Genomic DNA, 7851 nt, shown 5'->3' with positions numbered 1-7851 from the left:
GCTCATACTCCAACTCTGACTCTTCAGGGTCGGAGTCTGACTCCGGTTCTGGCTCGCTCGATGCAAGGCAGATGTTGTGGAGCACTGCACATGCCGAAATAATGGCGGTGGCTGTTGAAGGGTGGTAATACAGAGCCCGGTGCCTTTGCAGACACCGGAATCTGTTTTGAACAGCCCGATGCAGCGCTCCACAACAGACCTGATCGAGGAATGCGCCTTATTAAACCGGCCGCAAGCGGTGGAGGTCGCGTGGTTCCCGGGGACAGGGGTGATGAGCCAAGGCTCCAAGGGGTAGCCGCTGTCACCTGCACATGTAGAGGATGGAACATATTACATTCTTTACTTTTTAAAATAAAAGGCAAGAAAACAGCTGTGTGCAAATATGTCAATTATAATGTAACTTAAAAGTGTGTTAATATTTCTGCACTACAGTATCAGTTTACATTATGATTAATTAGCACCAGCTTGCCTGCAAACTCCCTGTTATTTCATGTAACTATGTGTTCTCCTGGTGGGTTGTATGGGATGTGTGCACGATTCCTTAGGGGTGCTGTGTTGTATGCAAGTGCATTATTAGGCCCTTGCATCCGACAGATAAAAGCTCTGTTGCTTTTGGAAGTGTGGCCGTGACCTTAGGCACGGGCAGAGCAGAACACGCTGGCCTTGTCTTTGGCAAGCAAGGGGATAAGGCGCCAGTTCGACGAACCTCTTTCCTAATCCTCGGTGGAGTTGGAGATGGGGAAAAGAGAGGGGGTGGTTAGATTGGAAAGGAGTCAGGTCCTGTTGGGACACGGAGGGTCTAATAGGAGGAGCTATATAGGCAGACCGAAGAAGAAGGGTCAGGGAAAAGAATCCAGTGTGTGGGACAGAGACGACCCGAGGACAGATTTGGCGAGCCCCAAGTGGCCAAGGAGGAATTGATCCCATTCCGTACAAACTGACGACCATCAAAGCGACCAGGCGAGCCGCCAGGTATCAGTGAAAGAGATCCAACTTCATGCAAAAACCAGCCAGCAAGAGGGTACAGGCAGACAGTAACAGTGAGTGGGCCGAACCGGACAGCGACTTGCACTGCGGTCGCATGCCTTGCATAGTCTATCACTATCGTGAGATTGGTGTAGTGTGGCTTTCGTAGCCTGCAGAGTGTGAGAGTTATGTGGACATAAACAGAGATTAATGGCCAAACTTTGGGTGTTGTCTCACTTCAAGGAGTTCCAGCAAATGTGTCTGTGTGCCTCACAACAAGCACAGTACGTGTGGTACTGTGGCTTTCAAGCAGTGAGAGCCACCGTGTGCGTAAGTAATGAATTTAGTATGCTCACCAAGCAGGAACCGGCCGTCGCGTGGCACCTGCCCTTGCTCGAGTTGGTTTCGGAGCCAGGAAAATTGCGACACGAAGGAGTCGTGCACCGACCCGGGATACCGTGGGTCGATGCACATTATCCGGCAGTCGGCGTCACACACCTGAAAGTGAGAGAGATATTGACATGTAATTACCTGAATCCACAAGTAGTAGATTGTACTTATGGTTCACAAAGCAGTCGCAATTTCAGAACCTTTTAAGTTATTTTGTCTGTCACATGCATGTCAACACACCTTCCTGGATGCAAGGTACAACTAACTACCTTGAAACAAAAAGAATGTTTTTTTTTGTTTTGTTTTTTTACGGAACCTTGCACGTTTTAACAGACAAGTATTATTTTTGGGAGAAGAGTCTCACGGCTCACATGCTACGTAGAGCACACGCTCACGCAGTCGTGAGACCCCACAGCCCGCAGTCATAAAACGGCATACTTAAACCGTATCGGCAATACGTTTTTTTTTTTCTACAGATTTGGGGCGCGTTTTGACAACGTAACATGAGTGTACTTACCACCATCACGTTGAGGGCGTAGAAGTACTTGCGGCACCAGTACGCCGCCTTCGTGACGGTGGGGTCGTTCTTGGACGGGCCGACGATGGAGACCATGGTCCCGTCCACGCAACCGATGACGCCGGGTATCCTGCCGAGCAGCCTGAAGCCCTTCTCCGCGTCGAACCTCTCGCTCGGCGTCTCGGGGAAGTGGATCCAGCCACGCTGGACCCCGAGACGACGCACGATAGCGACGGACACGGCGCGGACCGCAACGCTGACTGTCTTTTGGTCCCGCGCTACGTGTTCGTCGCTCGCCACCATGCCTTGGAAGTTCCCCGTGCCGTAGAAGCGCAGTGCACACAACACTTGAAGCTCCACAGTCATGACCGGCCACGAGGTACGCACTCTCCTCACCTCCGGTTCCTCGCGAAGTTCGTCGCACAACCACCGCACCAGGATCTTGGGCAGGCGGTATTGCTTCCGAAAGATCTCCTCCGGGAGCTCGAATGCATCGCGGTGTTCCCGATACAGCCTTTCGGGCGAAAAAAAAAGCTCTATTAAAGAAAAAGTCGAATTGACGAGACGACGACACCTCGCCGCCGAAAACATGCTGCCAATGACACCTAGTTCCGAGCAAGTACCTTTTGAAACGTACTCGGTACAAAACGAAACGTCATTTTGTTGTCACGTCCGGTAGCCGACTCCGCCCAGTTTTGCCGACTCCGCCCACATTTTTCTAGGGAAATTACGTCACTTTTGTTTCCAACCAATCAGACGTGATGACGTCACTTCCGTGTACTAAAAAAAGGTACATGTACAATGTCGAACCTAGCTATCAGGTCTCTAGCGTCGAGTCCCGCGAATGTGAAATCCTCGTGAGATAGACTGCCACCGCAATAATAAACAATCATAAAGTAAACAAAAAAGATTTGTCATTGTGATTGATAATTAATTGCTTTTTTTTCTTTCTTTTTTTCTTTTTTGCTCTGGCAGTCCTTGGTTCAGATCTTATTTTGGGGAACATAGGTTTTCTATTGCTCTGCTTAAAATTTATGTGTTAGCATTACGGTACAATCGTATATCTAAACCGTATTGCACCTTCAAACATTTTTAATTATTATTTATGGCTCCTTTGCACCTGCAGGCATTGACGGTGGCAAACATAAAAAAAGGAAGAGGCAAATCGGAGAGGACCGAGCTACAGTGTTACCGAGCGCTGGCTCGGAACCAAAGCCTTTTCACTCAAAGAAAATGAGAAAGAAAAACACACGTTGCTCCATGCAATAATTGCACGCGCACATTTCACCCATGGAAGCTGACTACGGCCCGCACTGGACCCTCATTGTCAACTTCAGGAATTCCAGCTCCTTGCCAGACAACACCACACAGTTAATTTCTGTTGCATCGGGCCCTTTCCTTGTCAGCTCCAGTGTTCCTTTTTCTAATCCTTGCGTCCTCGTTAACCTAAGAGCCCAGTGTGTGTGTAGTGCAAGGGTTTCTTCTGGCACAATTGACGTGGTACGTGTCCTGTGAAACTGAAAGGAATTCTCGGCCTGCTAGCTCCGTTGGAAGGACACACAAAAAGGGTGTGTCGTGTTTTACGATCTGAACACTGTCGCCAGGAGTGATTCTTCCGAGACTGCCTGAAAGTAGCCTGTGCCTCTGCGAAGGGAAACCCTGACCATCAACGGAGGTTGTACCGTGAGATAAGCCAGAGAGCGAAGGACGCCACGGAGTTCCTGTGGCCGCGAATCCGGCCGCAAATTTCAAAGAAGAAAGACCTGATGAATCTGTCGACGGGCGGATACACAACACTGGGAGATGCCGAGATTCCTCCAGAAATTGGCAAGCCGTTAGAGCTGGGTCCCAAGTTCTCCTTCGAGCCGGTCCTAAGCCCTCCCGAGTTGGTGACACTGGCCAAGAACGTTGCGGAAAAGGCAGCGGAAGGGGACAAGCCAAGCTGCATCTTCGAGTGTGTGGACGTCCTTCAACCTCCAAGAACGGGACAGGTTTCTCCAATTACCACTTTGGTGGATTTTATAGTAAATAATGAACTACGTGTCATGTTATCAGACAAAGAGGGACAATTTGTTGTGTTACGAAAGTGCATGTTCAATGATAAGGCAAATGCGGTCATCGATAAAAATTTCAGACCAGTCAATCTGGCGGGGAGAGCAGGAAAGACGAATACTGTACATCTGCCAGTGTTTTTCAGCTTCAAAACGCATAAAGGAGGGTGCCCTTTTCGAGCTATTTTCACGGAAAAGGGATTGTGTCAAAGGCAATCAGCCTCCTACATACAAAAACAGTGGTCATCATTGAATATCAAGGGCCCTTTTAGGGTTTTCAATTCTTTGGAGCTTGTGGAGTACCTTTAGGCAGGGGGTCCGGAGATGAGGGACGCTTGCAGAATAGGCAACCTGCAATGCAGTTTGGCGCTACACGTTGCGCCATCTAGCGGCTGCAAAATAATGAAACTGGGTAGGCCAGGACTACGCGGGTCGCGAAGCTGCGGGCGGGCGCATCCAGAAACCACTTGTGAACGTTGCATTTCGGATCGGCGTGAGCTTTTTATGGAAATGTTTTTCGTAAAAGTAAGTTACAACTTCACGTCTCTATAACCTCAGCGGGTTCCTGTGACATTGCGCTACCCCTAGAGCTCCCCCAAAAAATAAACTCTGCTACTGCTGCCTGAAAAACGGCCACAGTCGCGAAGGTGAATCAAGCGTCGAACTTCACCGCTTCCCCAGCTTTCCTTCGAGAGCTTGGGAAGTGACATGGGGACAGAAGTGGATTACTGCAGTGCGACGCAACAAGTAAGTGAATTTTACAGAAACTGTTGGGAAAGGGGGGGGGGGGGGAGTGAACGAAAATCTATGTACAGGCTAGGAAAGTGGCCGGACGAACTCATTTTGCAGACTACTCGGCAAAATAACATATTCATACAAGTTGTATTACGAATCGCTTTGACAGCCACATAGGGAAATACGATAGGAACAGTCGGGCCGATTGTTGCTTCGCTGTGACGTCAAGAATCAGGCGATCAGGTCTTCAAGCGAAAGACCTGTCGGCCCGTTCCGGCACTCCTAACGCCGTTCGGCACGCGTGGTCGCAACCAAAACCTTCCAAACCTGCGAGTTTTCAAAAAGTGAATTTTCGTAGTACAAAGTTTTGTTTGTTTCAGCAACCAAAATTAATGCTAAATCTGGTAACTAAAGTTACGGCGTGCAGAAAGCAGAATGCTAAAGTTTTTCTTTAGAAAAATCTCATGCGAAGCGTAAATATCCTTCTTACACGTACACTTTGTTGCCTGTCGCCATTCTACACCAGGCTTTGCAATGTGCGTACGGTTCTGTAGCATGCAGAGTTTTGTTCTAATTACCCAAATATTATTCTAGTGTGTGTGGGCGTCGGGAGGAGAGGATGGCGAGCGAGGCGCGAGCGGGGTCCAGCTGGCGAGGAAAGAGGAAGAGCGTGCTGCACGAGGCTGGGGCCGGGCAGGAACGATAGAGCCGTTCTGGCTGGTTTGGCCCATGGCGATTGCCGAGAGCATTCCACCAGCGAAGTTCGAATCAAGATCGTCGGAAGCGGCAAACCCTGACCATACGGGCCTAGTCCATGACGATCCCGGAGTGGTTTCGCAGCGAGACTCTGGCTGTGATAGCCCGGAACAGCTAGCCTACGCAGCACTGGCGTGGGAAGGGCGCTCCGCAGGCCTGGACACGGGCTCCGACTGTGAGCTCTGAACGACGGGCGACAACTAGGGTCAGCGGGTCCGGACTGCCGGCTCTCGAAGCCGGGCAACCGGGATGTACAATAAACCCGTTCGCTGCCTTCTCGTTGTGCTGTGTCACTTCCTCGGAGACGAGCGAAGCACAGACCGATCGGGCGGTCACAAGTAGTGAAGACAACTCAAACTGGTGTCCAAATGACGACTCTAGAATATTCCCTCAACACTTGGACCTATCAAGGCTCCCGATAGTCTTAAAAAACCGCATAAAAAAAACCAGGCACATGGCACGCAGGTGCACACGGGGACTGCTGAAATCGGGGTCGCAGCCGCTCGCAACGGCCCGACGGGCAAACTGGCCGCCCTATTAACAGAGACGCCTCCGCTTGTGGCGCTGAACGCAGTACTCTCGTGGCGCCGCCTGGCCATTGCCGGCTGCCTATAGATCGTTTTTACTCCTTACCGCACGACAGTCTGCTGGAATAAGTGAAAGGGTGCATTGAGACTAATAGAGCTGGCTTTCAGTAGTTCCAGTTTAGTATCCCTGGAAAGCTTTTTGGAATTGTTGTTATTCTATCTGCAGTCAATGGTAGTCGGATGGCCGGAAGCGTGCTACCGGCAAAAGTTCGGTATGGGTATTGGCTCAGGCGTAGCCCCCGTTGTAAGTGACACTTACGTAGGTGAAGTGGACTGTGCCATTGAAAGAGAGCTACACTCAAAGAGAAAATGGGGGGGAAAAGGTAGCAACGGCGCATTTTCCTCCCTCCTACTGACGCGCCCCCGAGCGGACACGAGAAGAAGGGAGGAACGAGACGTTTTTCTCCTTCTCCTGGCAGACGGGAAAAAGCTTCCACCCTCCCGACTCATCTTCTTTCGGTTTCGTTTTTCGAGCACGTCACACACATTGTTTAATGAGTGTTGTTGAGTGTTTAAGCTTCAGCGGCAACAAAGGCCGCCTGTAATTCCGTCTCCCAGTCCAGACGTGCAGAAAATTCGGTTGCATTGACGTTTTTACCGCTAATTTTATCAAATGAGCCAATGAAGCCGCTAGAAACAGCGAAGTTCCGGAGCAGGGCCAGCAGAGCTGCATGGGTACACTGGGTTAAGATGGCCATCTCCGGTTTGCGGAACTCACACGCAACCATGCGGACCACGCGGAACGACGTGTCCACAGTGGATGTGTCCACGTTGATGACCTAATGGAAATCGCGGAAATTGCGTCCAAAACAGGCAGGTTTGGCTGCCGGGTGCCTGGGTGCCTTCTGTGCTGAGTTCGGTCCTGTTCTCCGATGCCGGGTGCCAACCGGCATTCAACGTGGCACTATGGTTCAGTATTTCTGCGTTTCAGCAACGCAGCAGCAACATCGCGATGGCAGTGTTGTGCGATGTCAACAGAAGACTGGAATTATCGCCGGTGTGACCGTGTGTTCGCGTATCAGTGGTGTAACAACAAGATGAGCTGTCGGATATTGATGCCGCTGGTCGGGCCGTGATCGGAGGGGTGCGGGGCGTCGCAGGTTGACATTCCGCTTTACATTAGAGAGTTTAAGACTACTTGAGGGATTAGGTGCAATCGATCGACGTGCGGATAGTCATGTTGGAACGCTGGTCTGAACCGTAGCTCTTATCGTACAGTGGCCAATGTGACTGTCGGTTGTTTGCTCCCCCAGATCGATTGCGCTTTGGGGAAAGTTTCTGAACAACGAGGAAATATGACAGGAAGTACGTATATTTACAGATTTGAATTTTAGAATTAGAAAAAAGGGTAGGTAAAATCGAAAAAAATCTATACTTTATTTTCCTGTTTAAATATACTACGGTTCCTGGAAAAACTGCCCTCCAAGTGGCGCGCTGGGATGAGCGCTAGAAGTTTTCGAGCTCGCCACGGCGTAGCTCCGTGCACTAACACCTGCCGCAAGTCGCGGCTTTTTTCTATATTAAAGTTGATCGAAAAGCGATTTCTCTGCCCGCGAAGCATGACTTCAAGCTAAGTGAATATCCGCTCTACAGAGATTAATTCAAGGCGACAATTGCAGCCGTGCGTGAACAGCATAAATATAAAAACAAAGACTACAATAGAAATACTGGCTACGTCGTGCCGTGCGGGGGAACAAACACATGGCTTGGAACCGCATTGGAGCGGTTTGATTTCTTGGCTTTTAGATAACTACGGAATGATCGTCTACTTTTTACTACGAGATTCATCCCTTGAGCCGTTCAAAATACTCTCAGAGGTATGACATTGCTAGATAGAAAAAAATCAGCA

Source organism: Ixodes scapularis, unplaced genomic scaffold (assembly GCF_016920785.2).
Source record: "Ixodes scapularis isolate PalLabHiFi unplaced genomic scaffold, ASM1692078v2 PGA_scaffold5__190_contigs__length_132052651, whole genome shotgun sequence".
Lineage (NCBI taxonomy): Eukaryota > Metazoa > Arthropoda > Arachnida > Ixodida > Ixodidae > Ixodes > Ixodes scapularis.
Note: the sequence above shows the minus strand (reverse complement) of the source record.